Source organism: Puntigrus tetrazona, chromosome 7 (genome assembly GCF_018831695.1).
Source record: "Puntigrus tetrazona isolate hp1 chromosome 7, ASM1883169v1, whole genome shotgun sequence".
Classification (NCBI taxonomy): Eukaryota; Metazoa; Chordata; class Actinopteri; order Cypriniformes; family Cyprinidae; genus Puntigrus; species Puntigrus tetrazona.
In genome coordinates this window covers 2,219,283-2,243,431 of record NC_056705.1, presented here as the reverse complement: position 1 = coordinate 2,243,431, position 24,149 = coordinate 2,219,283, and the positions used below count along the sequence as shown (strand labels likewise).

At 36.7% G+C, this 24,149-nt stretch overlaps 2 pseudogenes; one reads left to right on the top strand and one right to left on the bottom strand.

Annotated features, from left to right (window-relative positions):
- Positions 1–10,106, top strand: part of LOC122348929 — a 10,377-nt pseudogene extending 271 nt beyond the window's left edge.
- A 3,444-nt stretch (positions 10,107–13,550) lies between these two features.
- Positions 13,551–17,887, bottom strand: LOC122349139 (annotated as a pseudogene).
- Between the last annotated feature and the right edge of the window lie 6,262 nt (positions 17,888–24,149).

Sequence of the window (24,149 nt, the reverse complement as noted above, 5' to 3'; positions counted from 1 at the left end):
GTTAGTAATTTGTGTGTGCTTTCTAGGTTGGGATGGCTAGTTGTACGGACAACACAGTATGCGTACTCATACGGCTTCCAGCCGCTCTCAACTCTCCTTCTGTGCCTCAGCAACCTGATGTCTGTCCCACCTGTGACCATCGCCATCCGCAGTCATTACCTGAGGCATCTGTCTATATTTTCACTCATACATGTTTTTTCCCACTGTGAGAGTCGGAAGGCCTGGTTTAAACCAATAATAATAAAAAAATGGGGCTAATATAAACATTTCAGTTACTGCTTGCATGGCATTAACAGGTAATATTACTGTCTTCATGAACTGTATGGAAATTAAAACAAGATATGGTGTTTTCAAACATAAGAAAAACCCTAAATTCTGATTTGACATGTTGCACTGTAACTTGTAAATCATCTTAATGGATCAGCTGATGAAAGAACTGGAAACTAACTTGTATAATTAATATTTAATACTAGATTTGCATTCTGGTTCCAGTTATGAACAAATATGCCTAATTAACGCACAAAGGCACTTGAAGACCTGCTGACTATCAAGCACAAAGCCGTCTCAATAGAGTCCTAATTAGCGTATCAGCGGCAGCTGAAGTGATGAAGATTACAGTTAAGAACTGAATGACATGTCAGATGGTCATGCATTTTATTCATGCCTCTACTGACCTTCCTCTTTGTTTCTCTTTCATCCCTGAACAGTTTTATCATGCCCGTGACCAGCCAGGCATTGTGGTCTTCTGCATCAGCGGAGTATGACGTGCTGCAGCTAGGACTTCTCGGCCTCGCCCATGTCTGTATGGGTCACTGTTATCGCTGGCCAGACTCCAAATCCATTATCAAACAGGTAAAAATCACTCCAAATGCAAACTCGGAGCAAACTTCATTTCCATAACCTGTGGTTCTTTTCCTCACTGTGGTGTTTCCAATGTTTTGTAAGGTGGTTATAATATTCAAAAATGATTTTACTGAACAAAAGAAAAATTTTCAAACTAAAACTGAAACTTGTACTAGTATTAACATTTTCTTTAGGGTGGGTATGATTTTTAAAGCAATTCATTTTAATTAAAATAAAAAAAGTGACAAAAGAATTATATAAGGTCATAAATTAGTTTTATACTAATAAATACTGTCTTTTGAACGTTATATTCATTAAAGAATACTGAAATGCATCAGTTTCTAGAAAAATTTACTGTATTTTATATAAATTAAACGCAGCCTCGATGAGCATAAAATATGCCTTTAAAGCATTACAACATTAATAAATCAAACTTTTTGAAACATAGCGATATACCAAAAATGATCTTTTAGGGGCTGTATATAATAAACTACATTGGTTGGAATTATATGAAGGCCTGGGCCCAGAAATGCTGTATATTTCTTGTGTCATCAGTTTCTATAAATTGTTTTGTGTGATTCATAGAGGCCAGTAGTTTTTCTGGGTGGACTCATTGCCAAGAAAGAGCTTTCTCTCTAAGATGTGCAAGAGAGCAGAAATTTTGTCCAATTTCTGTAAAGGCTACAGAGGTAAATATAATGCACGTCAGCAGTCTGTCATGCTGTCATAATGATGGTGACATTTCGCTGTGGAGCTGAGTAAATATAGGTGGACACTTGTGTGTGCACACTCTTAGTTCTGTATCTTCTAGCTGCTCAAGCGCAGAGAAAGACTAAGATTCAAGAATCACACAGGAGAAAGATGGTAGAGAATGTGATTAAATTAAAGTTTGAGTAATTTAGAATCAGAGAAATAAAGTGACGGGACTGCAGTTTGTGATGGAAGCTTCTAATGGAAAGAACAAGAAAAAATAGCTCTCTCTAGGAGAACGCTTCCTATATGCGTTAGGTGATTGCGCAGTGTTTTGGTTGGAGTGCTGCAGTTTGCAGACACTAATCAAATCACCCATGTCACAACAGTTCTGAACTTTAGGGAAAAAGAAAGAGAGAGAGAGAGACATTTTAGCACCACCACTCTTTTTACTTACAGTCTGTCTGACAGAGGGCGTGTCGATGCAAGATGGTCCTAATTGACTGGGATTCACTATCCTCTAGACATGATGAGTCGTCGATGTTTGGGCCTAATATTTTTCTCTTTTTCTGCTTTCCTACCAGGTGCTGTACTTGCTGGGGGCGATGGCTCTGTCAATGGCCTTACAGCTGAACCGCCATGGCCTGTGGAACCTGCTGGGTCCCAGTCTTTCGGCTTTAGGCATCATGGCCGCCGCCTGGGTAAGCAGGACTGTGCACATGCATAAGATTCCATGTGTTGTGACGCATCCTTATTAAATGTTTATATATCAATAAAACATGTCAGAATCGATTTCAGTTATATGGCTGAGAGCATAAAAATAACAGATGTTAAAGTTGGAAGGATGCAACCTGTGTCTTCTAAACCTACAACCTGCAAATGTTGTTGTGCTGGACTTCAATGGTCTGGTTTAAGTTGGTCAGCAGGTCTCCTAGCTGGTTTAATTAGTCTTCCAGCTTGGCCAAGCTGGTTTTAAGCTGCCAGTTGATCTCCCAGCTGGCTTTATCAATGCCTTATCCGGTTTAGGCTTGTCTTCAACTGTTCTAGCTGATCTTCCAGCCTAGACTGGACAGCTAGTTGGTCTCCACCTGGTTTAACTGACCCTTCAGCCTGGACAAGCAGTTATTTAGCTGGTTTAGCTAAGCAGCCAGGTGTTCTTACAGGTTTACAGGTCTTAGTTGGTTTAAGCCTGACTAGGCCCAAAAATCATTAAAAGTATATCAGATCAGAAAAACGTCTCTCTCTCTCTCTCTCTCTCTCTCTCTCTCTCTCTCTCTCTCTCTCTCTCTCTCTCTCTCTCTCTCTCTCTATATATATATATATATATATACACACACACACACACACACACACACACACACACACACACACACATATATATTTACACACAAACACACACACACACACACACATATATATATTATATAAAAACAAGTGTAAGTGAATAAAATACATTTTTTGAATGTTTATAAATGTAATGAAAACATATTATAAGGCAGTGTGCCTGTGTTCAAAAATATGTTCTTTCAGTCCGTGGATCCGGCAGTTAAATGTCAGAGCTTATTTTTCTTTGGCTGTTGAGTGACAACAAAGCACCTTTTCAGTATCTATAATTTATGAAGGCATTTCACGTTACCTGGTCCAGCACGCCCCTTCGCCTTAAGGCTGCATTTATCTATGCATTAGCGTGGTGTGGCATTAAAAAGTTTTTCTGTTCTGTCAGTATTAGAGATGCCCTTGCTGTTCCATTACCAGGCAGCTTGTACTTTATGCTAATTCCTCAAGCGACCACACTGCTTTCCTGAAGTGAGATGATAAAAAAATAATGGGTGTTGGGCGAGGAAGGAGTCTTTGCCAGAGCCTCTGGCAAATTACAGTTGAGTGTGAAGCGCCCTCCCTTGAGTCGCATGTGCTGCTGGATATATACATGCAGAGGGAAGAGGAGCCAATGAACTTCTACTGCTGCTACAAAGATACACTGTATTGTGTGAGAGAGAATAGCAAACAATTAACAAGAATGAAGTAGAACAGAATGTGGAAAACCACACCAGAACAGTATAAAATACATTGTATTTGCACTTTATTTAATGTACTATATAATGTACTATATGTCACATTTATGACATCTGGTAATGCAAAAAAGGTGTTCAATTTTACTAATATAAATGACTATTATTAACACAGCACTGCAAACACTTTTAATATAACCTCCACAGAATAAACACACAAATAGGTTGGAAATCTTCTGAATGTCATATTGAAAGACAAGAGGACAGATTACTCTAATTCTGTCTAAAATTCATTGAATGTGACACTGACTGTCAAATGCACACGTCTGTCATCTCCATGGCACATAATGGCTTTGTAGTTAAAGCATGTCAGCTGACACATCTATTTCAAAGCTCCCTGAGCCTACATGCAAACACAGTACAAAGCATCCCACTGTGTGATTCTCACATCCTTTTTAGCGCTGAGGAAAAAGCTACAATTTATCAAGCTTGAGACATGCTACATCCACACAATTTGTTTACAGTGCAGTTTATCGTTATCTTCTGTGATCCTCTTGTTGTGTTTTTTGGGTTTTATGTTCTGAAAGTAAAACGTCATTTTCCTTCCTAGGCGTTTTTTTCTCCATAGGCGTAACAAGCCAACAACATATTATGCACATTTTTATAAATATTGTATCATTTCATCAGTGTTCATCAAACTTTTTTATAGTTTATATTATATTCTATTATATACGTTTATATATGTTCTATTATATATGTTTATATATCTATTATATACATATTGAATGTTCTTTTGTTCATAATGAATTTCTTGGAAAATTTATGGGATACATCTAAAACATAATTGAATGAAACTGCAAAATTTACAGACAGAGGAGAAACATCTACTTTCTTTCCCTTACAGTGAGATATGAGCTTCATTTGGTATGTCCAATAACAGCCACAATTTCAATTCTAACACTTGAAAATTCAATTATTCCTGCTAGAGGAATACACATTTATTTGTACAGTAGAATAATGCTTGAGATATCACTTACAAACCAAATCAAGGTCCATGATGTTTAAAACATAGCATTGTGAGGGAAGAATAAAAACCTCTGCAATTCTCTGCATTTCTTTATGAACATTTCTGAATTGTGACCGCTGTCAGAACATTTTCTGTAAAGCTTTCTATGGTGATCATACCACTTACAGCAGTTAGGTGTTTAAGTAATTTTTTGTTTCAATGTTTTTTAGTGTTTTGCTAAAATGGCCTGCTTTGATTTTGGCACAGCCTTTTATTGAGGTCAGCATTCTGAGTTAAGCCATAATAAGAATGCATTTGATGTGGATATACAGCTACTTTTGGACTGTCGTATTGCATGACCCTTCTGAGTTTCAGATTCAGGGTCATTCACCACCTGCTGTGGAATTTCCTGATACAACTTTAGTGCAGCCAGGCCCTGATGCAGCAAAGCTGACAAATTCCATTACACTTCCTCGTGCTTCACATACAGGATAAGGTTTCTTTCTCCTAGATATAAAATATTTCATTTTTTCAGAGATGTTTTTGAAACCTGGAGGAGGTATTTGCAAACTTTCTTTGGTCATCAGCAGTAATGTTTTTTAAAAGAGTTTTGTTTTTCTCTCTGTGGTGACTCTCCCATGGCTCTGTTTTATACTGTACACATTGATCCATGACTCATGCATTTTATTGTTATGAGCCTCAACAACTCCACTTTAGAAATTCTCTCACAAATATTATGAAAAAGTACCTGCTATATATACTGTAAGCCAATGACATGAATATCTGGGTTATTTTTGACAGATTTAAAACATAATGAAAGATAGCTAATAGAGAAAAATAAAGTGAAAAATAAATCTATTTTAAGAAAAATATATATATATTAGTATTGTAACTTAATAATTTCAGTAAAAATATAAATAAAAAACAATTAATATAAAAAATAAATATATACATTTTTCAATACTTATATTTTGTAATCTACTATTCATATTTAATCAGCTTTAAACTTCAAGAATCTTTTTAACAATGACATCTGTGATGATTTACTGTACATATTGCTTGGATAAATTGTATTTTTTTCAGAATGCATGGATGTGTTTGAATGGCTTGAATGGAGAAAGACACAAATTTTGGTCAGATTACATAATTACGTGTATCTTCCAACAGGGTCTAATGTAACTGGACCATGCTAACTAGTTTCTAGTTAATAAGCTTCCGTTCTGTGATGTGAATATACTGTCTGAGCTTCAGGCCTGATGCAGCATCTCACAGACAGAATGATAAATAACTGCTGAAAACATAAGCAATTATGCTGAATAGTTTGTGGGCTAACAATACATTTCGCTTTGCATTTCAATGCTCCAAAAGCATGCTAACCAGATTTGAGGCGTGAAGCACCACGTTTCAGCTTGTGTCCAGGCATCATTGATTCATGCGCCATCCGATCAATATCTGAAGGCATATCCTGCTTGACTGATGAATTCTTTATAAATGTATTAGTGCATATCCTTCAGAGGTGGTTAAATAAGTGTGATTCATCTCAGGAGCAGGCTGTACTGTTTAAGGATGTGGTCAGGACCAGTGGGTGTTGATTCCAACCCCGCTGTCAAAACAGCAGCCTTATAATGGGAAATATAAATGGCAATCAATTTCAATGCAAGTCAAAAGGAACATATAGGAGTCAAGCACGTTCTGAGAATAATCCTCATTAATAAATAGCATGTGACATGAAGACCGGGATATCTGGGCAGCAGTATGAAGTGTTGTTTTGTTTTTGTGTGGTTTAGACTAGGCCCATCAGTCAAGTGTCAAATTTACAGCTCATCCATTTTTCCATTCTGTCCTTTTGTAACTTGCACCTGTTATGTGCCTGGAGATTAATAAGTGAAGAAATGTTGACAGAGGGCAAAATGTTTTTTTTTTTTTTCCTAATGGTTCAAGCTGTAAAGCTCATTATAAACTCATAACGATACTCATATTTACATACACTGTAAATATGTGTTCATTATTTTGTTATGTATTACTGCATTGGTTTTATTAAGTAAAATACTTTAATAATGACTGAATAAATTTGAGTATAGTAGTGCTGTAAAACGATTAATCATGATTAACGTCATCTAAAATAAAATTCTTGTTTACATAATGTGTATACACTGTATATATTTGTTATGTATATACTGTATAAAGACATACAACACACAGTATATATTTAGAAAATATTTATATGTATTTATATATTTATATTCATATAATTTATATATAAATATGTCATATAAAAATATATATATATATATATATGTATGTGTGTGCGTATGTATGTGCATTTATATACATACATAATTATACACAGTTATCACAGTGTGGTTTGAGAGGAGCACTTAAATAAACTTAAACAGTTTTAGTCCTCTACAAATGAAGAAAACAACAACATAGCTGCTTGCAGGCAGAACAAAACCACACATGTTAAAGACGAGAACCGGCAATCAAACAGAAGCAAACTGGAACTTAAAATACACACAGGAAATCACTAAATTAACTAGACACACCTGAACACAATACGATAATTAACAGGAAGTAGGGCACACAGAGCACATGGGAGGTGAAAACAACAACACATCCACATGTGTGACAACAGTACATACACATATGTAAACACTTTTATTTTGGATGTAACGCGATAACAGGTCACACCAAAGAAAGTTATTTGATTTATGTATTATTGTGATTATTATTATTCATTACTGTATTGCAGGTTATATTTTTTTATTCAGAGGAATAAGTTATTGCACTGTAAAAGAGAGCAGTGAATCTGAGGAATGATATCTTTAAAGACAGAACTTAAAATAAATGGGAGTTGGCATAAAGCACAGGTTGAATTACAGCAGAACTGTCATTAGGAAAATCTCTCAAATGGATTTTTGACCGAAATGTAAGTAAAATAACTGTGAAGGCCACTCGAGCAGCAAATTCAATAAACTTGCACAAATGGCTTAAGAAAGGATGAGTGCTCTTTCCAATGTAAGGAAATATACATAATGGCTTTGAAGGCTTTCTGGGACATTTTCAGATAAGGATCTTCTGAAGTACGCGATTGTAATGTGACAAGAAATGAGGACAAGAAATGTAATTCCTCAGCAGTTATAAAGTTTCACAAACTTTAGTAACTTCTCGGTTTAGAAATTGCACAGGAAGCCGCAAAAGCTGTAGTCGAATCAGTAATCAGAGGGAATATGCAATGTCTCTGAGGACCCACACCTTTCTTTATGCAGGAGAAATGTGATTGAGTCATCAGCAGTCACCTGAGTGTGTGTGTGTGTGTGTGTGTGTGTGTGTGTTTGATTGACTGCTGCACATGCTTGACAGCGTGTAACAATGTAGAATCATGAGATTTAAAGCGCCTCGGCCATTTCGGTCCTCGTTTCAATCCTGCAGCTTGCTGTACTGTCATAGGATATTAAACATCAGCTTTGAGGTGTGCTAGAGCTCCTATTGTATATTCCTCGGCTGCACAGGATAGTTTTTCGCAGTTAAAATTCATGCCATAGCTATAAAATTGTAACCTGGGGCAAAGTTCTAGTCTACATGTCGTCAACCAGTGGAACATTATAATTGAAATGTCATGACAGACAGGCAGGAAAGCTAAGCATTTTATCTCTCTGCACTTTCAGGACAGGATGAAGGGTTATAATGACTAAGAGAACATCGGTAGGTGATAGAGCAAATGCGATGGACGCAAACTAGCGACTTGTAAAGAGTTTACGCTTGTTAATCTGCGTTACACATCTGTTAAACAGTCCTTCTCTACGCTCAGCTGATAGATTAATACCGTGTAATGGCGTTAGCAGGAGCGTGAGCGGTGTGAAGAGCGTATGGTGTGAAATGTGGGAGGACAGCGTGCTTTGCTTTACAGTCTTCATAAATATCAGGATACCTACAAGCTGGAGAATTGAATTCTATGAAGTCTGTAAATTGTGTGTCCGACCTTTATAACTGTGTGCATTCGCATCCAGCTCTAACAGCAGCAGCTCGTGTATATCAGAGCATCTTTATAGGTCTGCAGAAGCATCGTGGCATTATATCTAATGGGGCAAGCTCAGATATCTGAGTTAGCTGGATTTTAAAAATTGCTATGGTGCACCATAATTGCAAGTGATAAAAAGGGTGTTTTAAATACTGTTTAAATATAGTTGTATTTGGGTTAGCTCAGTCTCATTTTGGTCAGTTTTTTCCCATAAATGCAGTGAAAATCTATACTTGCTGGTAGGTTCCAATGCAAATGTGTTTGGTTTATTAAATACAAATTAAATATTAGGTCAAGGTTCATTGTGAAGGCTAACAGCAATGTGAAATGAAACGTTTTTGCTACGCTTTACACTGGGTTAAATCAAGATGTCTAATTATGGAAACCTCTATTCTGCTACTTTAAAAAAAAAAAGTAAAAAAGAAAGAACGATATACAGTAGTGTTATATTTTTGAAAAAAGTCCAAATTATGAGAGCTGTATTTATAAGTGTCACAATATGGCAAAGTCAAAATTCTGAAAAAGATTCAATTAAGGAAGTCGAAACTAAAAGTCATAATCAAAAAGGAAAGTCGAAATTAAAAGTGACAATTATGACATAACTTTTAGCTCAGAATTTCAACCCAACCTTGTGCCTCAATTAAACTATCACATTTTTACCAAAGCAGTGGCAGAAATGGGCTTCCAGAAGCAAGTATTTTTTTGCATACAGTGTAAAAAATTTCAGACCACCCCAAGTCAAAATTTTCTAGTGACTCTAAAGTGCATCTAAATTTTTCCATTGGTCCAATTTGAATTTTCTGTTGGGACAACTGTTGCCACAATTAAAAAAAAAATTACTCGATTGGGCCGACAATTTTTATTGTACAGTGAACAGTATAATCTCAGTTTTAATACTTTTGAAAAGTTTTTTTAAATTAGTTTTAAGCAAAAACAGTACTCAATTGTTGCTTACCTGTACATAATTTGTTCAGCCTTTAAGACGAACACAGTCTGTGAACCCAGTTGGTTTGTGTGTCTTTCTGTGCTGATGTACTGATGACTGCTTTGTGTTCTCAGACTGTGCGCACCATCCGCCGGCGCCGCTGTTACCCGCCGACCTGGAAGCGCTGGGTCTTTTTCCTGTTTCCCGGCACCACCATTGCCACATCAGCGGTGGCCTTATACGCCTTCGTGGAGACGGAGGAGAACTACTTCTACATCCACAGCATCTGGCACATGCTCATCGCCGGGAGCGTCGGCTTCCTTCTGCCGCCGCGTGCCAAACCTGACGTGAAAGTCACTCCCCTGAAGCGGCGGCGAGGCTGCGGCTACCAGCTCTGTGTGAACGAGCACGAGGAGATGGGACTGGTGGACCCAGCGATCATTACCATCAACAGCATATGCACCAGCTGATGACGCTTAGCAACGCGGACTTTTATTTGCCTTTCTTCTCCTTCCTTTGGATTATAAAAACACGGAAAACAAAGCCAGAGAACTTACTGATGCACTGTAAATAACTTTTGACCGAAACACACACAGACATACACACGCTCTTGCATACGCTGCATAATGCGTTTTGTCATCGTTATTTGGATTACTATTATCGTTAATAATATGGTTTGCATTGTTAGTATCTGGGAATGGTTTGTGTCAGTACAGCGATGCACTGTTATTAGTGCATTATTTAAACCGTCTGAGATGATTTTTCTGCTGCTATTGACAGTGACTGTAAAATTGAAAAATGTGTCATGTAATTTATTCATTGTTTTCTGGCACTCAAATGACCAAATGTTTTATTGTGTTTAGAGGATGCAAAGGAAGAACACTACTTGGATGTATCAAGGGCACTGCTTTTTTAGTTTTCTTTCTAAACATCTTTTGCACTGAGACACAACAAATGTGATACTGTACATTTTTTAAATATAAGTATAGTTATGATCCAGTCACAATGTGTACATGTATAGTATAGTTGTTTTCAGTGGAATGTCTGATTGTACTTTGATTGCATTGTATTGCCTTTGCAGCATAATTGATTGTCGATTTATAGAGGGTTTAGGAAAGTGTCCATTGCCAAGACCAGGTTTTAATATGAAACCTCAGATAAATAACCTCATATTTCCTGTTGTATTTACCTAGTGAGGATCAGAGGGAGACATTTTAAAGCAAAAGCAAATGATAAAGCAAATAAATGTTTTATTTTTTCGGTATCAAATCAGATTCTTTATTTAGCTGGTAATGTGTTACTTGAAAGTGACACACCAGACTTCTGTCATGCTCTGATATTTTCAAAGAAATGAGAAAGCGCAAACAAGGGTCTCTGGGATTCAAAACCCATTTTTTAAATAAATCATTTTCTCCTGGCTTCGTATCATGACATCATCCTCTATGTTTCATTTCTTATGAGGATGTGTGTCCTTAAGTTCCTGGCTTATGTGCTTTCATAACACACATCGGTTTTAAACAACATGGAGCTTAAGGACAGGGTTTTTTTTTCAGACGGTAGTACAACATTTTCTTCTGTCATATCAGCCTTTGACTGGGGATGAATCACGTGTCGTGCTACTTGTTAATGAATAATTATCATCGTTCTCCAAAATGAATATTTGTTCAGTAACCCCACTTTAAATTGAAAGATTGATTCTATCGGAAATTAAATCATTGTTATTACTGTCCTAATATGTGACCCTGAACCACGAAAACTGTCATAAGTGTTAATTTTTCAAAATTGATATATACATATCATCTAAAAGCTGAATAAATAAGCTTTTCGCTGATGTATCGTTTATCATATTTGACCAAGATACAACTATTTGAAAAAGTAGAATCTGAGGGTGCAAAAAAATTCTAAATAGACAATCACGCTTCAGTTTTTCCAAATGAAGTTCAATGCATATTAAAAATCAGAAATTGATTTGGCTATTGCTACAAATATACCCCAGTGACTTAAGACTGGTTTTGTGGTTCAGGGTCACATGTATGCAAAGTTAATGTAAAGAAAAAAAACATTTATGCCCAGTCATGACATCTGTTTGCTCAGAAACAAACTGCTCAATTTTTCTGTGTACTTTAAATTGCTTTTGCATTAATAATCCATAAACCTAGTGTGCTCATTGTATATAACACGTGCCCCACATTCACAGACAAATCAAGGCTTCTAAACTTGATCCTGCGTGATTTAGCGCTTTGTGTTGATATTCAGCTTTTGCCAATGGGCACTATGCTCATTTCTCCTCACATAACACATTCGCTGAAGCTCTGTCATGTGTCGGAGCAATCTTTGCAATTTTTCTAGTCAAAATGGGAATGGATGAGAGATGTCACGCTGAGATGAGGGACACGGTGAGATTGGCTGCGGTTTCTAGATGGCGACTAGGTTTATGCGGATTTAGTCCTCTGAGCTAATGAAAACCATTTCTTTCACTCATTTAAAATCATTTTCGATTCACAAAATCCTTTAACTTTAGCCACTATTTGCAGTGTAATTAGGACGTGGTATTAGAATTATGATCTAATCCATGTGCTTTCAGTAAATGTCTGAGTATCTGTACTGCAAAGGAAGTGGCTCAGCAGGAGTCTAGACTGACAGCAGCATAGCAAATGGGAGGAGCGGCGTAACATGTTTTAATTAAGATATGCATATGAATTTGTTTGCAGACACTGAGGATGACAGCTCATGAACTAGTCCAATGAACGAGTGACACTTAGGTCTGACAACCACTCTGACACGTGAAGAGTATAGGGCCTGAACAGAAAACACGACTAACAATCCAGTAAAAGCATTTTAATGCAATCAATTCACATACAAATACAGTAGGAATAAAGGCATTTTAAACATTTCACCAGTGAAATACATAACGTGTTTGATACTTAACGTACATAAAGTTGTTGAACTTTCGCCATCAGTGCATTTTATAGAGTACGTCTATAGAGGAATCAAAACCTGCTGGTGTGCCTCATGTTTTGTGCGCTCAACCTTCTGCGTGCTGTTATTTCAGTAGCAATGATATAGAAAGTAGTGATTTTAGCAGATGACATCAAACAGAATAGCAAAACGATGACTGTAATCAAACAGGTTTACTTACGCTGTTTGCTACTAGTTGAATAAACTGATGGTCCAACCTGATCTCACGGCACCGTCGTATGAATTTGTGTGAATTACCTACAACCGACCCTCCTAAGCCTACCCATCACTGGGGTTTAGACAAATAGTCCAAAATTAGCCACCTTGTAAAATACATACAAATTGGTTGTGAGACCAAGCACGTTGGTTTAGCCAATGTTACTGTTGTTGGGCTGGTTGGGATGCGAAAAAAACCTAATTGTTTTAAAAGCATATTATTGAAATTTTCTTGTCGGGAGTTAACTTAGTTGACACAACTGCATAATAAGCTCGCCTAGAGAAAGTATTTTAAAACAAACTCCCCATTAAAAAGTAATGACAGATTGTGAAAAAAAGAGGGAGCCTTGATGTTTTCTGCTCGTAATTCCCGGCTCATAACCCAGAGGACGAGGGGAAGAGCAAAACAACTTAAATCAAAACTGACAGTGCAACAAATCAGCACAAAGAAGATGTGTATATATATATATATATATATATATATATATATATATATATATATATATATTTATATATATATATATATATATATTACAATCACAATCATCGCATAATAACTATTATTAACCTGAATTGGTGGTGAATTTGTTTGAATTCTTGTGTTTATTCTCCACATACAGATAGGGCCCATTTCCTCTATAAATCATTATTTCCTACAAGAATCATTATTTCCTACAAGATGAGTTAATTCATCTAAATGATGACATAATTCTGACATTAGTAATTCCAGAAGCAAATAACCTTCACACTAGTCAAGAAAAAAAAGTGCAGAAAACTTCATAAAAACATTTGTAGGTATTTGTTGGCCATTGACCTTTACCAAAATAACATTAGAAAGCAGCTGTCCTTCCTCGTCAGGTTCAACAAAACGATTAACCTGTTAGGGTTTGAGCGCACGCATAGGCTATGATAAAATAAATATCAAAACAAAGACATCCCAAGAAGCTGCTGTCTGAAAAAGAGAGAACATTCAGGATTTAATTTCACTGGAGTAAAAAACAGTATTACACAAAAAAAGACCACCTTAAAACACCAGTAAACTTTTTTGCATTACATTCACATAGCCGAGAACTGTGAGGCCGGACATAACGTAAATCACAGTGAGAGTGCAATGCCCTTAAAGTGCGTAGATTTTTTTTTTTACATGATATGTCATTACTATCCAGATCCTTCTTTACATTAGTATCCGTCAGCATGGACCTCAATAGCTGGAGCTCCATAGGCTCCTACATGTTCTGCCTTCAGTCGCAGAATCATGGACAAAAAGCAATCTGAACACTCGCCAACTTCCTCTACAGGCTTATCTCCCTCTGAAAACAACCGGAAGACAGTGTTGTTTGTGACACCAGATATACAGCCAGACAGAGACCTGGAACCCCCCTGCTCTATATGGAGAAGAGGGCCGCTCACAGTCTCGTGGGCAGGCAGTCCCGCGTCGGCCACGCTTCTCAGCATAACCACAGAATGAAGCAGGGCAGAAAGCCCTCCGGTCACGGCAACAAACTGCTTCTCCTCCGGATCATCCACCTCATCTTGACTTATACTTAGCACTAGAGGAAAACTAAAGTAAGGCTCCTGAGTGATGTCTGAGGTAAAGTCATTGAGAATCACTCCGCTGCTTGGTAAGTATTTCCCGGATCCCCATGTGCTATTGAGCGAGGTGGAGATTACCATGAAGTCGCCGTGGCTATCAAGAATTCCTACATGACTGCTTGCTGTGTTTAATGTGAACATGTCTCTCTGACTTGTGTTGAAGAATTCATTCGCCAAATTTAAGAGGGCATTATAAGAGGCAAAGGCATTATCGTGATCTCTGTGGCTCGGAAAAGTGAGGTTTTGCTCTCGGACTCTATGTAATATATTGTACACCATTCTACCTGTGAGCTGGTTGGGGGCTGAAAGAACGCTGCATTTCTCCTCTTTCACGATAAGGGGCTCACTGATTTCTCCGCCGCCATTCCTGAGCGGCAGCAAGGAAAGCACCTCTCTCTGCTTCAGAAATGTCTTGAGCCAATTTTACGCCAGGTTTTCCGGGAAATGGGAGCTATTTAGGCTGACGCTCAGCAAAAGTTCTGATAGATGCCCGTTGGCGACATGCTCGCCCTCTGATTTCACACGGCCGCTAGTATCGCAGAACACATCGCACAGTCTCGACTGGAGTATTTTGTCCTTGTGGGTTTCTAAAGCCCTGGAGAGGATTCGATCGATAAGGAAACCCTCTTTAGCGAGTTTCGTGGCGCCCTCAAAAAGTCGACTCCATTCTAATTGCCCATATTTGGAATGCAGCAGTCGAAGACCCATAATAATGAGGGTGCGCCATATGTAGGCCGATTCTGAGAAGTGTCGTTTATCGCTTTAAATGATCTCGTTGTGTGATTGTACAAAATTGCAGAAAACACTCCACCTTGAAGAAAAGCAAAGCACCAATAAATCATTCAGCAGCCTCAAAAAGTAGCGTATGCTTTTAGTAACCTTGTGAAAGGCAAATGGGGTGCTAATTAGATGTAGATATTAACAACAAACTGTATGCATTTGAGAGTCTAAACTGCTCAAATATTCATGTAGTGATTTTTTGTTGCTAATGGGTTTTTTCCATGCTTAATTTCTATAACCTTTCTATAACATTATTTCACGTCTAAAGAGATTTTAGGTCTTAAAAAACACGTGCTAAAGCCATTTGAAATGCATAACACTTCAACAAAACTTGCTCTTGAAAATTACACTCAATACTACAAGTTAAACATTAAAACCGCAGATTTCAGGAAATTACATCATGCATCAGAAAGAGCAAGAAAATCAATGATAGATCTCAAAATCAATTATGAATGTTAATAAATCTGGCAGTGTTGTAGTCGAGACCAACTCATTCAAGTCAAGGCTATGTTTGAGTCAATGCTAAATTCAAGACTGCATGTTCATGGTTTTGTCATGGACTAAGAAACATGTTCATTTATTCTTGACAACTTTCTGGTCTCTGTCTTGATTCCGAGTACAGTGAGCTGGTCTCGACTACAACACTGAGAATTGTACTTTCTGTTTGGTAACACTTTCTATGAAACCAGTATTTATAATACATTAAAGGGTATTGTAAAGGCATCAGAATGAATGTATAATGCAATATAAATAACGTTTTAATATGTTGTATCATCTCATGAATATTCCTAAGAATAGTTTTTTTAAATTTAAAATTAAATTTAATTTTATTATTAAATTTCTCATAGTCATAATACATTATAAGTTTTATATCTTGCCATTTTACTGTTACTGTATTTAAAGCAAACAAATAGCACTTATAAGTAATTATAATAACAATACTATTTCTTCTAGATCAGATATCAGATCAGATGAGTGTGTAATATGATATATTTGCTTCGAACTTTTTTTTCTTTTTTTTTTACATATAATAGTCATTTGAATGTAATATGTAATAAACCATTTTTTTCAGTTCACTCAGCACCTAACCTGACCACAAGATGTACTATGCAGATCTTTACATAAACTATGTCAAGATATGATATAGTCCATTATAAATTAAATAGATTTCATATGATGTTCATTGTTTGTTATAAATAATCATACTTTTATTAAATATTATAATGTATTATAATTGTTTTTAAGATTATTCATGAGATGTTATAACACACTATTATTTATTTTTTATAATGCATTAAGAATACCCTTATAATGTACATAAATACAGGCTTCATAGAAAGTGTTACCTTTTGGGTTAACCTACCAAGACTGTGGCACTGAAACATTTGATTTGTAGAAGTGAAGCGGTGAAAAGTGCATGATAATATTACAGACCTAATCCAGCGGTGTGTGGATGAACAACTCCTAGGCAGAGTAAAGCAGCAATCCCTGCATCGACTACATTCCCTCCGTCTTGAAGAAGCTCCTTACCAATACTGGAACAGTTTGCTATAAGTCACACGGGAGACATTAAATATGTTTTATAAATATTTATGGATTTTTTTGTATTACAATCATTCACGAAACGAGACTTGCCAGAGTCTGTGATGATAGCGGCATTGTGGTACAGCGATTGACTGTGTTCATGAGTGTGACTATCATGATCATGATGATGATGATCATCATCATCTCCGACTTTGTGGTCATGGTCGTGGTCATTGTGGTCACCATCATCCTGATGATGTTCGTGATGGTGTTTGTGGTCTTCATCCTCAGAAATACTGTGTGTCTTGTTAGTGCCTTGATGATTTGACAGGCCCATATGCTCGTCAGTTCCAGGCCAATAGCAGCTCCACTCATAGATTATAAATCCGAAAACAATTCCCAGAAGAATCACAGCCACTGTGACCCTGATACAGGTATCTCTTTTCCTTGTCCTTCTCTGCTGATTGAAGAAGGGCCTGCGTATTTTAAGAAAAATAACAATGTGTAGTCTTCAGAAGCAGTATTCACGAAGCTCAAATATAAAAGAGTTTTTGCTTTTCTGTGATGCTGCTCTGAATCAGAGTATATCGGCAGTCGGCTTATCACTTTGTTCTTTGTGGCTGATAACAAGAATACATTGCACAGTCGGACACCAAAAAGTTCACCCAAAAATGAAAATTCTGTCATTCTCTGAAATCCTCACATAAAGTTTTTGTAGCCTATGACTTCACATGACTAGCAAAAGCTAGGTTATTTTTTTGACGCGATTATCCAGTTTCCCAGCTTTTTAAACAAAACATTTCTCTGAACCATTCATACCATTTTGTGAACTAGTTAAAATGACTTCTTGTAAACATTTTGTGGCTTCTAAATGTGTTTGGCACATTAAATTAGCATTTAAGTAATCATGTATTAAATTAATTGTTAAAGGAAATGAATCACAAGTCTTTCACTGGCAAGAATATCTATAAGAGACATAACACAGAATCTACACTCCTAGAGACGCGACGCGGCAAAACTTGAAAGATCCTATTCCGGCGTGAAGGTGTACACTACAGGTGCGTCGCGTCGCGTCGTGAAATGGCTAGATCGAGCACGTCGAAGATAGCAGCCGCGACATAGGAGAAAATGCACTTGATTCAGATTCTTTTGAAATGACATTTAACTTGCGCGATAGACGGCATGCAATTTTACTTTCATTTTGTCACTTACGAGTGGAAATCTATGGTAATTTCGTCGTCCTCATCTTCGCTAGAGTCGTTGTCGTTTTCGTCTCGCACATCGCTCGCAAGTACTTTATATTTGACAGTGCTCTGCGCCATTTTCCCGTGTGCATTTTGCATGTGTCGTTAATACATTGATTCCAGTAACCTAGAAATCTCCTACTTCCTGTTTGTCCTGACATTCAGGCCAGGTAGAAACTGATGGGCGTGCACGTCAAACTTATTGTGTTTCAAGACCGCTCACTTTTGTTTTTTTTGCATTTGTTTCACCGCATTCCTTTCTATTCAAACTAGTCTATGTGTGTAGTTAATTGTGCAGTAAAATGTCTGATCTAAATAAATAAATAATAAAGCCTAGAATACAATGACCTTTAGAAATAAACCTACAAACAGAAAGTGACAGCCAACACTAGTCTTCCTAGATTGCTGCTCAAACAGTAGCAAAGGCACGCAGCCTACATTATCATAGAGGCATAATCTACTAAAAAGCTTTAGATGTTTTTTTTTTTTTTTTTTTTACATCTATAAAAGTCCACAAAGGCCGAGGCTCGGGTGAAGCAGTGGGGCTGGTCTGTGCCGATTCTCGATGTTCCAGTGACCTGAAGGGAGCTGGGAGCATAAGCTTCAATATTCCTTTCAAATAGCCTGTGACTCCAAATCTCCATCTTCAAGGGAATCAGGGTGCACGGCATCCCACCTTATTTACTTTTTGACATTTACTGGAAGGTTTTCAAACATGCAGAGTGTAATTGAATATAAAATTCCCGCAGAGATGGTGAGAACCGCTGTCATATCAAGATACAGCGAGAGATTGAGAATCTCAGCAATACTGACCGGCTTAAATGTCACTCATGTGGCTATGACTTTATTTGTTTATACCCTCTGTTCTCTGTGTATCGCTTGCCCCCCTCTATTCCACATGTAGCTCTTCAGCAGTATTCAAATACACCTTTATACAGCCCTGAATGTCAGCACATTAGAAGATTGGGGGGAAAGATGATGAAGAAGAAAAAAAGTACCTTCCAAGGAGTACGATCTCTTTGATCAAATTTATGTGTGTTTGAATAGACTTTGAAGTTAGGTGGTTTGTAAGATATACTGTCTGGCAAGCAGTTCCTTTGTGAGTTTTGTCTCTTTTATATTGCCTGGTGCTTTATTTTTATTTATATTTTTTTTTTTTGAAGAAAAATGGCATTATCATTGCCGTGGAGGGGGTTTAGGTGTTCTGCATCTTTATAAATAAGAAATAAACAAAAAACGTCGTCTCGAGAGGCATAATTAAAAGGCAGATATATTGTCAACAGATTCAATCAAACTTCCTCAGTCTTATTTGTTCATTTGAAACAAATGTTCCAATATTGTAAACATAAAGTTGGTTTTGCGTATCATTTAAATTCAGCAAAATATTAGGATTCTATAAAGGGTCATGCATGCATATTTCTTTGTGATTGTCTTTTTTTTGGTTCGCATTTTAGTATAGCCAATATTTTATTATAGTCCTGTAATGAGTCCCAAGAATGAGGATGTAAATGCACCATTTACTTACAACCACAAGAATCCAGGAACAAGAAAGCATGAGAAAAGAACCACTTACCAACAGCCATTAGGAGACAAGAAAACAATGTCTAAATGCACAAGACAACCTAAGGAAAGCTGATAATAAAAGAAAATGAATTGAGGTCAAAATGAACAAAAACATCACTAATAACTTTAAAATAACATGCTTAAAAAAAAAAAGCAGAAGCAATACAGACCAAATGTCTGACGCAAACATTTTACAAATATATATCACCTACATATGACAATGTACTTTAGTAGTTATATTTCATGAGTTAAATGAAAAGGCATGGGGGGAATGAATGTGGATCTAATAATAAATAGGCTACTGTCAGAATTTGTAATTGCTTCTGGTCCTTGAAGTCAGGATTCTGTATCCCCTCTTAATTGGATAGACTTGAAGACCTCCTCAGCAGTTTATCATATCATAACCCATGGACAGCCCAGAACGGCCTGTTTAAAGCCCGCCGATTCGACCTGCTGCTGCTCCTAAAGCTTTGTGAGGATGCATATGGTAAGTCAAGAAGAATAAGCTCCACTATGCTGATTCATATGGGGAATAAAGATTTGGAAATTATTGATAGGGAAAAAAGGAATTGGAATGTATTAAAAATATCTTTTATTGGGGTTGCTTAGTTGAAAAGCACTTAATATTAAAAGGTTACTACGCTCTTCTGTGATAAGTTTTTTTTTTTTTTTTTTTTTACACTGCTAATGTGGTGGCAGGCTGTCAAAATAAAGGGGCCGTTTGGCATTCGACAGCACTTTTCAAACTACTAGAGCGATACCATGAGTTCAGGCTATATTCATGAGAAAGTCTCCATAAACAGTGTAGATACTTACTGTATAGAATAGACAGACAGAGTGACTAATAATCTAATGCAGTAGCAGAACCAATAAAATGTAACTTCTGTTTAGACAGAAGGGCCAAGTGTAAACATGGTTGTGTATTGTGCTTATTGACTCTTATGCTCTGTTTGTCAGCTATTTCCTCTAACCACTGTATGAAGCTAATACCATTTATCCACTAATACTTGATCAAATGCTGTTTTTATTTCTCATATATATAAAAATTTGACAGTTGATTTCGTCATACTGGGGAGATACACAAGGAGCTATATTTGTTTTGATATTTATCTAATTTTTAAAGGAGTCACTTATGCTCACCAAGGTTGCATTTATTTGTTTGATTTTTAAATACTATTAAAAACAGTGATGTAAAATATTCTAACAATTAATCTTTTTTTCTTTTTTAATATATTTTAATTTATTCCTAATGTAACGTACTATATTCCTATGATGGCAAAACTCTAGTCTTCTGTGTCACAAGATCTTCTAGATCTTTTCAGGATTCTTTGATACATAAAACAGCACTTATTTAAAATAGAAATCTTTTGTAAGATACTGTTTTGCATACGAAAAGATAATGAACGAAATGTCATCCTGGCATGGTACACAGATGGCAGAGCTGATGTTTGAGACTTTAAAAAAAAGAAAAAGAAAAACATAAAATATAAAATGATGGAAAGCCTTTTTTTATTTAGCTTCTGTTTGATCTCCCTTCAGCAGTGCCCCAAATACAGTGGGCCATATTGAGCAGGGATGGAGTATGAGTTATGTCCTGGATTTTTTTTTTTTTTTCAATCGGGCACCTGTTTTCAGTCTCAGCACATTTGTTAAGTGCTGACATAGTCCAACCTTCTTTTGCAAAGTAAATTTTATTCTGAAACTGACTTTATTGTAGAGTCACTAAGAAAATGTCAAGTCTCCTGTGGAATATCAAAAGAACACTGACCCATTCAGGTCACATATTTATTATATTCTTTCTGGCTTCTACAACACAACACTACACGCGCTCCATTATACACGGCATTCTCTGTTCGCTCGACGCTTTGACATTGTCACTAAACCAAATCACATAAATAAAACATATTTTTAAAAACTTGGCATCGTCGGGTGTCCCATTTACAGAAAGAATTCCTCCACCCCCTGTAGTCTTACACTGCATGGTCTTGCTGACGCAAGTTCATTTTGTTAACATGCAGGTAGATCTTCAACTGTGGAGTCCATTTTTCATTATAAAATATAAGATGGTGTTGAATGATGACTGAAGCACTTACCGGTTTTTATATTTCCATATTTTATGAAGAATCCCATTTAAAGTGTATTTAAACCCACATGATCATTACACCCACATGTCACAAAGCTTAGATTTTTGTCCAATACCACCCAGAACTAATTCGAAGCCTTAAAATCAGATTGTGTAGACCTCTAAGTAGCAGTTAATCACCTTTCATTCTGCAGCTATCGAGATTTCCTCAGAGAGTCATTCAATTTCAGTTCAGTTTTATTTGGGGAGAGTTCTTTGTCTCAAAGCAATTACTAAATCACACAGACTTGTCTATCAAACTGTTACTTAGCAATGCGAATTTTAACTGGTTTCCCTTAAGGATAAACAACCCTTAATCATGTATTGCTTATTGTTTATTGCTGTTTTTCCGTTAAAAGAGAACGTTTTTGGGGCATTTCAGTAGGAACTAAGATGGCACCATGGGTTAGAGCCCAACAAGAAGCTGATTTTGCTGGATGAGAAATATGCTGAAGGATATTGATAAAGTCACCTTGCCCCACACCCCAGCAAAAGAGCACCATAATTAACTTCACGACACACTATGTAACTGTTGAGCGTGCCTCATAGCTGTATGCAATGAAATCAATATTTCTATCCCTGTCTTCACTGCACTTATTTTCGTACTTCCTATCGATTCTTAAACTATTTACCTCCACAAGCAACAAATGTGTCTCCCCCATAAGAACAGACAGTCCTATCTAAACTATATTTAACATAAAAATGTCAAATAGAAAATGAGAATACAATACTGAGTGTGGGCACAAACCTCTGTAACAATTTGTAACGATTCTCCCAGCAAACAGACTACTAACAATTAATACGCAATCAGCGTGGATTATGCATCGATTATATCATCCACGCTGATTGCGTATTAATTAGTAGTCTGTTTGCTGGGAGAATCGTTACAGATTGTAATCGTTAACACTGACGAGCAAGACTACTGTTGTACCAAATGACCTATGGCTGAATCGCAGATTTTACAATTTTATTGGCTCTTACTTTCTTTGTATTTGTCAACGGAAATAGTTCCATACAAAGCCAAGCATCTCAGAGCAACTCCCAACAGTGGTGTTTTGAATGAAACAGTAATTTGTTACCTGTTTGTCCATCAGTTACAAATCAATGATGACCTTTAAACTACTTTGGGATTACGTGCAGTGTGTCCAAAGATTCATCCTCCAAAACTGGCTCAAAATGTTATGGCACATATCAGGCAGACCTGTGGTTTAGGGTTCACTCCTGAAAGAATCAATGTATTTGAACAAATCGGTTGAGTGAATGAATCATTAGACGATAATAACAATAATAACACTAAAATCATTTTGTTTAGTTCAGAGTTTTGGAACAAATCAGTTTAGTAACTGAATCAATGAATCACTCATAATTTTTAAAGGATTAGTTCACGTTCAAATAGAAATTTCCTGAATTTATTCGCCTCATGTCAGGTTTCATCATTACGCACATGGCAGAGCAGAGCAAGGCCGATCGTTTCGCTATAGGACCTTGATTCATTGACTGGTATTGTTTATAACCCTTTGAAGCTGAAATTGTGATTTTGACCTTCAACCGTTTGGGGTCTATTGATGTATACTGGAACATTTAACCTTAATCTCTTTTAAGCAAAGAAATAAATACATAAACATCTTGGATGACATGGGGGATGAGTAAATTATCAGGAAATTTTTTATTTGAAAGGTGAACTAATCTTTTTAATTCCCGACTGAAACTGTATATTTGAACAAAATAGTTATGATTGAATCAACGGCCGAGTATAAGTGTTTTTGAGCTAATAAGTGATAAAAAAAAACATTATTTGTCATTACTGGTGTAATGATGTAACCTGCAAAAAGTGTCACTGAAAATTCCCAGTAGTTAATATGCTTTTGCAAGTGAATACAGACAAGCTGAGTTATAAAAACAGTAAAAATGTAATGTAATAACAATAATAACAACAACAACAATGCTGTAATTCATATGAGGTTATTTGAACAAAATACTGGATACTTTCTTGCAGTTATAGAATTATACAATGCATCTTCTCTTTACAAAATCAATATCAGGAAGAAGAGCATTCATGTGGCCATTTTATTTTCCTTGTTTCCTAAAAGATAGCAGTGAATAAATAATCAGCATGAACAAACAAGGTTTGATACCCAACTGTGATAACTGCCCATTTTTTCTCCATAAATCATTTTTACATTATCATAGAACGCAGCAAGACCCAGGTGTTCTAGGGAAAAGGGAGAGGGTATAACACATTTCTCATGCTCTTATTCAGGTAGCTGCACTAAATAAATGATTGTCCAGTTCTTATCTGGCAGCTCAGTCTGTCAACCACACTTGCTGAGGTGGAGCCAAATGATTTGAGTCTCAGAACTTGACGCCGTGATATCTTCTTCACAAAAGAACATGGAGGCTGGTTCAGATTCTGCCTCTGCCATCACGAGATTAGACTTCCATCCCACTACCTGCTCCGGGCATCCATGTCACCTATTGTGAAGACCTGCTATTCTGTATAATGCGCAGGTCATTGAAGTCCTACTATTTCAGAGAACCCTGCAGCATTACTACAGTAATATTAATACTGATGTGAAGCTTTTTCACCTCAATCAATAACACCGAAGATGCCGCCAGTTTCCATTATGTGAAACGAGATACCAGAGACATGAACAT